The sequence below is a fragment of the Ranitomeya variabilis genome, chromosome 2 (genome assembly GCF_051348905.1).
Source record: "Ranitomeya variabilis isolate aRanVar5 chromosome 2, aRanVar5.hap1, whole genome shotgun sequence".
In the NCBI taxonomy this organism is placed as follows: Eukaryota; Metazoa; Chordata; class Amphibia; order Anura; family Dendrobatidae; genus Ranitomeya; species Ranitomeya variabilis.
Window position 1 is genome coordinate 284,976,055 of NC_135233.1, and position 8,751 is coordinate 284,984,805.

Below are 8,751 nucleotides of genomic sequence, written 5' to 3' on the forward strand. Positions count from 1 at the left end.
CCAAAAAACCCGAAACCTTTGAATTGAAAAGTAGCATAAAAAATTACATTGTTACTTCAAGTCTAGCCTGGCAGCAAGTGTGAACTGGTGTTCCTTTAATCAAGCAGCACGACCCTTTCCAAGCCTTACCATAGGATTGCCAAGTAGGGGAGCCACCAAGGAACGGACTAACAGCATCAACTGAAGGCCACTAGGCCCCATAGCCAAGAGGGGCAAAGCAAACCCTCTAGGAGCTCTCTGAAAGCCTGCCAATTAAAACGCAACAAAGCATCAGCATCTTTATTATTCAATATGGCTTAACATGGCCTTAAACCATATATTTTTACGTAAACATTTAAGAACTAAATGGCAAAGGAGGCTAAGTAAACCGTAAGTGAAACCGAAACAGAGTTGATCCGCAGCAACATTGTTAGAATATAAGTCTCAAACAAAAAAAGAAAAAAGCCAGCTCACAGATAGATGTAAGAGGCACGGAACTTCGTCCTGACACAACGTAGTGGAATCCCAAAAACAAAGAAAAGTTGTTCCAGCTTCTTGATAAAATTTAGTTTTTAATCCAACATATTAAAATCAAAAAGGACACACTCCTGGGACAATGCCATAACACATGTGAAGAGAGCTACGCATTTCGACCTGACAGTCTTTGTCACAGCTGTTGGATTAAAAACTAAATTTTATCAAGAAGCTAGAATATAGGTCTAACCAATGGACCATCGCAGATATGCTCACCAGGTCCTTGTGGTCCCTGTTCTCGCAGGGAGGGGGCTTAACTGGTAATTTGCTTGAAGGGCGGGGACAGTGGACTGCGGGATGAGTTCTTTCACAGGAAGAACATTCATGCTTGTACATACATATCCCAAATAAATGGCAGTGTCCCTCTTTAAATAGCCATCAGACTCCATGGGCTTTATAAGAGGTGTATACCATGTCTTGGTATATGAATAACTCCAAACACAATTCCGAATGGCTCTATCCCATGATGCTGTCTAAAAAAGTGAAAGCCTGTAACCAATTATTAATAGTTATTGCTATCTTCTGCCTGCTCCTATCAAATGCTCTGTCAATCGGTCTCCTTTCTTTGTCGACTGCGTGCTGGTCTACTGATATAAATGACCAGGTGTCTATATAATTGTTAGCCCAGATTTTTTTCTCTAGGCTCATCGTCTATATGGGAACCTAGGGGGCTAATCCCACAGAAAACAGAATCCTTATCTATAGCTATGCCTGGTTTCCTTTCACACCCATTCAGATGAAGCTAGGTTGGCACATGGAGAGGTTGGTCAGTAGTATTCAGGGACGGTCCATATTAAGTGTCACCTTGACATGGTTGGATGGCTTTTCTGCTCTTTGATCAAAAAATGTTAAGTACCTTTCAATTTTCAACACTTACAGCAATAGTCATGTGTTTGTTAGTTGCAGTGTGCTGATCCATGGGTATGTATAGATTGACCATATATCATCTTTGTGCACCTGTACATTAATTTAATACTAAAGGTGTGCGAGCCCTATTTTTTCTGTTTTATATTGCTGACACAATGTCAGTAGGGGAGCGAGAGGACGTGGCTTTTATTCTTCTGGAATAACAACTTTTTTCATGTTGCAGAAGTGTTGAGATGATCATATGTGCAGGGTCTCAGGCAAACCACTTGAACACCAATTAGTCAACTAGAGTAATGGCCATAGCATAAAAAGTACAACTCGGTTAACAAGGAATGGAAGTGGATATACCCCTAGGGGGTGGTTATCTACGACTCAACCTGTAAAACATGCACCCTAGGGGATACATGTCATTTCTCTAGCACTTGTTCTTCATCTTCATGTTGTGGTTTTTGGTGATTGCAGCCTTCAGGGTACTTTGATGACATTTATTTAAAAAAGGAATACTGAGCTTAGAAACATTAAAAAATACTTATCTATGGTGTTCATGGAATGTATTATGAATGCCGTATAAGTACTGGACCAGCTCAACTCTATGGACATAAGATCTTGTAGTGTGTGAATCAAATGAGTGAAGCTCATCCTACAACCGATTTGTGAATACACAGCCAGTATGACATTGTCCAAAGGTTGTCTTAAGCAGGAATAAATAGTAACAATAGATAAATCATGCCCGCAAGTATGGTTAGATAACCTGAGCTGCCGTGAGGTCCCCATGCAAACAATGTGCCCCCTGCAGCAGCTGCCAAAAAGTGCAGTTGGCTGTGCCTCAGAAAAATCATCTGGCTCCTGTATAAGGGTAAGCTCACACTAGGCGTTTTTTCAGCATGTTTTTTTTCTGCAGCAAAACCTGATTTCAAAGTAAGAAAGAAGCTGAAGAAAAAAGTATATTTTCCTTGTTTTTTCTTGTCTTTTTGATGCATTTTTTTGCTGCGTTTTTGCATGCAAGATTTGTCTCTTGTGGATGCTGATAAAGTTTAGTGTTGAAAAAAAAGCCCTATTCCATAGAATCAGGTTTTGGCACAAGAAACGCTGCAAAATATGATACCTTTGATGCGTTTTTGGTGCGTCTTTTCACCACCCATTCAAATCAAGGCATGAAAAACGTTGAAAGAAGTGACATGCTCTATGTCCAAAAAATCATGCAAAGCACAAAATACTGATGACAAAAAAAAGCAATGTGTGCATGAAATTTCTGAAATGTCTCAGACTTTATTGGTACTGTAAAATGCAGCTGAAAATTAGCATTAAAAAATGCAGCAAAAACACCCTGTGTGAACTTACTACATACCCTCCTGATTTTTATGTTTTTTGTTCAAAATAGTGTTAACTAAACACCCTATGTTATTTATATATACCATTTACTGATTAACTTGCTGTAGATCACTTTTGGTTTTTTTTCCTTGGGGTTACATCTACCCTGAAAAGGAATTTTTTTTGGACCATATTTACATTTGGAAAAGTACAACAGTGCAGTATGTTATTAGACATGCTGATACATACATGTAGATGTCACATTGGCATTTCTAAGGCTGTGTATCTCCTTATGGAGTGTGACATACCTGGCTCGCCATTGTGAGGAGACTTATAAGTCATGCAATGCTCCTCTGGGAAATTAATTAAGCAAATTGCCTCTTTGGAGAGGAAGAAGACTTGAACTCTAGCTCCATCATTTGCTGCATATTGAATTTTTGGGAACATTTCTGCAAAGTTGAATTGCAATATCAAAAGATTTGCTCACCTCTAACAAAAACAAATGAAATAAATTGAAGGACACATTTATGGCTAGCTGGCTTTATGGCAACATTTGGTAGCCAGCATATCAAAGTCTAACCAATGCATTGACACAACAGTAACTTGAATGCTTTCCTTTAAGGATTGTGACAACTTTTCAGCCATCATAAGGTGGCTCATTACCATTCTTGAGCAGTGACAATACTCCAGTAGATGAAATCTATCAAAATATCACAGTATAAAATGGAAATAAGCAACAATATGGAGTAAGATGTGCTTGGAGATGAGAACCAGGAACGTCCAGATAAGATAAGGAGCATCAAACATTTATTCTAGGACAACGTGTTTCGAGAATGATGTTCTCTTTATCAGGACATACTGTTTTCAAAACACGTTCTTTTGGAATAAATATTATATACAACTTAATTTATCTGGACAGTTCTACTCTACCTTGTTGTTTATGTACATTTTTTGCATATGCCTAACAATTGCATCTGTCATTCGAAGGCTATAAGGGCATCTATGTAACAGGTACATTTTGATATAATGCATAAATATATCCAATAAATGGGTCCCACATTAGTCTACTGGTAAGGGGTGCTGCGTGCTTCACATCCTAAATTTAACATTCGTTATGATTTAAACTGAAGCCATTAACGCAATGAGAAAAGCATAAGTTGCTGGTAGATATCTTTGATAGATGCTTGTCTTTCTTAAGAACAAAAGGATTGCAGATGTCGATGAGGTGGAGGGGAGTGTTGAATTCCATCATGCCTGACTCTTCTTTCCTCAGTTATCTGTTATTTGGGAAGAGTCAAGACAGTAACATACACGTTAGATGGTCAAACTAAACTAATCATGTTCTGCTAGCATTCATCCAATGTGCATGGATGATTATCCAGTATAGGACACACAGTATGAGAGCATATTGTGGGGCAAAATATAAAGAGGGGGTAATACGAAAAGAAAGGTCTCGGTATGGAATGGGGGCAGAGTGGTGGGAACACATAAGATCGGCACAGTTTACATAATGGTTATAGCTAAAAAGCGTGGACAGTATGGCGGCTATATCGAATAAGAACGAACAGTGGGGCAGTTATACTGTAACTAGACTGTGGCCCGATTCTAAAGCATCGGGTATTCTAGAATATGCATGTCCCCGTAGTATATGGACAATGATGATTCCGACTGTGCCCGTCGCTGATTGGTCGAGGCAACCTTTTTGACATCATCGTCGCCATGGCAACCATTATGACATCTACGTCGATACTGTGCCCGTCGCTGATTGGTCGAGGCCTGGCGGCCTCGACCAATCAGAGACGCGGGATTTCCATTATGACATCATCGTCGCCATGCTATGCCCGTCGCTGATTGGTCGAGGCCCAGGCGGCCTCGACCAATCAGCGAATGAATAAACGGGACAGACAGACAGACAGAAAAACCCTTAGACAATTATATATATATAGATGAGGACAGACAGTGTGGTAGTTTTAGCTAATGAGGATAGGCAGTGTGGTAGTTATAGTTAATGAGGACGGACAGTGTGGTAGTTATAGTTAATGAGGACGGACAGTTTGGTAGTTATAGTTAGTGAGGACGAACAGTATGATAGTTATAGTTAGTGAGGATGAACAGTGTGATAGTTATAGTTAGTGAGGATGGACAGTGTGGTAGTTATAGTTAATGAGGACAGACAGTGTGGTAGTTATAGTTAGTGAGGACGCACAGTGTGATAGTTATAGTTAGTGAGGACAGACAGTGTGATAGTTATAGTTAGTGAGGACAGACAGTGTGATAGTTATAGTTGGTGAGGACGAACAGTGTGTTAGTCATAGTTAGTGAGGACGGACAGTGTGGTAGTTATTGTTAATGAGGATGGACAGTGTGGTAGTTATAGTTAATGAGGTCGGACAGTGTGATAGTTATAGTTAATGAGGATAGACAGTGTGGTAGTTATAGTTAATGAGGTCGGACAGTGTGATAGTTATAGTTAGTCAGGACAGACAGTGTGGTAGTTATAGTTAATGAGGATAGACAGTGTTATAGTTAATGAGGTCGGACAGTGTGATAGTTATAGTTAGTCAGGACAGACAGTGTGGTAGTTATAGTTAATGAGGTCAGACAGTGTGATAGTTATAGTTAGTGAGGATAGACAGTGTTATAGTTAATGAGGTCGGACAGTGTGATAGTTATAGTTAGTGAGGATAGACAGTGTGGTAGTTATAGTTAGTGAGGACAGACAGTGTGATAGCTATAGTTAATGAGGACGGACAGTGTGGTAGTTATAGTTAATGAGGACAGACAGTGTGATAGTTATCGTTAGTGAGGACAAACAGTGTGTTAGTTATAGTTAGTGAGGACGGACAGTGTGGTAGTTATAGTTAATGAGGACGGACAGTGTGGTAATTATAGTTAATGAGGACAGACAGTGTGATAGTTACAGTTAGTGAGGCCGAACAGTGTGTTAGTTATAGTTAGTGAGGACGGACAGTGTGGTAGTTATAGTTAGCGAGGACGGACAGTGTGGTAGTTATAGTTAATGAGGACAGACAGTGTGATAGTTATCGTTAGTGAGGACAAACAGTGTGTTAGTTATAGTTTGTGAGGACGGACAGTGTGGCAGTTATAGTTAGTGAGGACGGACAGTGTGGTAGTTATTGTTAATGAGGATGGACAGTGTGGTAGTTATAGTTAATGAGGTCGGACAGTGTGATAGTTATAGTTAATGAGGATAGACAGTGTGGTAATTATAGTTAATGAGGTCGGACAGTGTGATAGTTATAGTTAGTCAGGACAGACAGTGTGGTAGTTATAATTAATGAGGTCGGACAGTGTGATAGTTATAGTTAATGAGGATAGACAATGTGGTAGTTATAGTTAATGAGGTCGGACAGTGTGATAGTTATAGTTAGTGAGGACGGACAGTGTTGTAGTTATAGTTAATGAGGTCAGACAGTGTGATAGTTATAGTTAATGAGGATAGACAGTGTGGTAGTTATAGTTAGTGAGGACAGACAGTGTGGTAGCTATAGTTAATGAGGACGGACAGTGTGGTAGTTATAGTTAATGAGGACAGACAGTGTGATAGTTATCGTTAGTGAGGACAAACAGTGTGTTAGTTATAGTTAGTGAGGACGGACAGTGTGGTAGTTATAGTTAATGAGGACGGACAGTGTGGTAATTATAGTTAATGAGGACAGACAGTGTGATAGTTATAGTTAGTGAGGATGAACAGTGTGTTAGTTATAGTTAGTGAGGACGGACAGTGTGGTAGTTATAGTTAGTGAGGACGGACAGTGTGGTAGTTATAGTTAATGAGGACAGATAGTGTGATAGTTATCGTTAGTGAGGACAAACAGTGAGTTAGTTATAGTTAGTGAGGACGGACAGTGTGGTAGTTATAGTTAATGAGGACGGACAGTGTGGTAGTTATACTTAATGAGGACGGACAGTGGCACTTATAGCTAATAAGGACAAACAGTGGCAGTTATAGCTAATAAGGACAGACGGTGGCTGGTATAGTTCATAAGGGCGTTGGTGTGTCGGCAATATTTTATAGGAGAGGACAGTGAGGAGGCTATGTACCATTAAAGGGACAGTGAGTGAGTAATATTTTGTGGAGGACGCACAGCGAGGGGCAATTATTTTGGACATAGAGTAGGGCACAAATTTTTTTTCAGGGACATTATAATGACACTGTTATGTTTAAGTAGTAGTATAGCTCGGTTCTCCTGACAGCAGGTGCACAAGTAGGAGCCCAGTCCATAGTATAATATCTATGAAGAACTTGGCACTCAATTGATGTAGAAAAAAGATGATTCATTTGCAATCACAGTGAATATATATGACATTTCAGTCTCAGTTTAGACCTTCTTCAGATATACGGATTGCCATAGAAGAATATTGGACTCAATGCTGGACCGATACTGGATACAGGGCATCCAGAAAGTGGGAAAACAACTAAAGTTATTGAAGTCATCATGGCATCTGGACAAGATGGAGAAGAAAAGAAAGAGAACAAATCCAGTCAGAAAAGATGTCATCTGTAACGTACCTGAATGTAAATGTTTATCTGTGCTACAGCCTGCGTGTAATCAGCCATGTAGTTCTTTTGGGGTCTGCATCTGTGCAGAGTGATCTGTCAATTATCGCCCTTCACAATGCTGTGAGTGGTGACTGTAGCCGCCTCATGAACATCTCTATGAAAGTCAATGGTTCCTGGGAGCAATAAACCTCAATTTCTACCAGTAGTCACTCTTCAGTAAGGTGGTCTGACAGCACTACAACGTTATTAACCTGCAAAATAACCCTATATCTGAAGGTTAATAGCATTTAGGAACAAGACTGGTTCCTATTAAGCACTACAGCATGCCAAATCTTAACATTGTAATATACTCACTGTCAGGATTTGTCTTTCCTTAACATTGCCAGCAGTCATCACATGACCAGTCATATGCAATTTTCATACTTGGGGTATATGCAAAAGATGTCTTTTCCAAGAAAATTACACCTGGGACCCACCTGAAAAAGTGCTAAAAAAATACTGCAAAGAATGAATATAATGCTTAGCAATGTCAAAGCCGGGAAGCAGTCAGAAAGAATAGCATGTTCGCTCTTCGGGCGGCTTGGAACCGGCTTGCTATTTATAGTTTACATAACATAAAAAAAGCATCAAAAACAATGAATGAACCATCAATGAAAATGCTTCATGAAAAACAGCTCCTGTGTTTTCCTGAAGTGACTGCCTTGGAAAACCTCTGTGGGCATGCCGGCATCTAAAAGACGTCTTGTGAATATACCTTTATAGTCACATGACTACTAACTTTTCTTCCTCCTCTCAATAAAGCAGGGGCTGTAGTTTTTAACTGAAGATTGAGAGAATTAGAAAGAGAAACTCGTCAGCATGTGATTGTAAGTGTGCAAATCGCATGAGTGGTGTAGGAAAGTCAGCTAGGACAGGTTTCAATCTTAGCACTAGAGTCCTAATCACGTGCACTTCGCTAGCTAAGTCTTGAGCCATTGTGTTCATGGTTAGTCAGTTAGATGGGGGAAGCTGAGCAGTCTGTGTGTTGGAGGTGGTGAGTGACCAGCAAATGTGAGCTGTCTAGGAGGTGAACACTTCTCTGTGACAATATGACTTATAATTTATCATACGTTTTGGGGTAAAGGAAAGCTGTTATGTTTTGATTTTTCTTTACACTTGAGAAAAAAATTCTATTTGGAGTGCAGAAGAACGCAATAAATCTTAACCTTGTTTTACACCAAGACTTGTGTCTGTGCTAAGTGAGTGCCTACTACTGAGCATGAATCCCTACAGTTGGTGGAGAATGTGGGCACAGTCCCAAAGAGCACAGATAATTACAGTTTAAAGCTGAACATCCTGGGTAAAGGCAGGCACATCATTGCAAACACAGTCTGAAATCATGGAGGAGCTTTTTAAACAATTGGTTCAGATGCATCAGCAGTTACAGTCAGGGCCGGCATTAGGGGCAGGCAGACCAGGCAGCTGCCTGGGGCCCCTGCTCCCCCAGGGGCCACCAGCTAGTGGCAAGTCACGCAGCCGCAATGGGGCACTGTGAT

The 8,751-nt window shown here is 40.2% G+C and overlaps 1 long non-coding RNA gene across 1 annotated transcript; it reads right to left on the minus strand.

Annotated features, from left to right (window-relative positions):
- Window positions 1-3,234: 3,234 nt before the first annotated feature.
- LOC143809350 (uncharacterized) lies at window positions 3,235-7,708 on the minus strand. The gene is made up of 3 exons (XR_013222227.1): window positions 7,571-7,708; window positions 7,226-7,467; window positions 3,235-3,968 (listed from the first exon to the last, which is right to left on the minus strand). It is a non-coding gene; the product is annotated as an uncharacterized LOC143809350 (long non-coding RNA).
- Window positions 7,709-8,751: the final 1,043 nt, after the last annotated feature.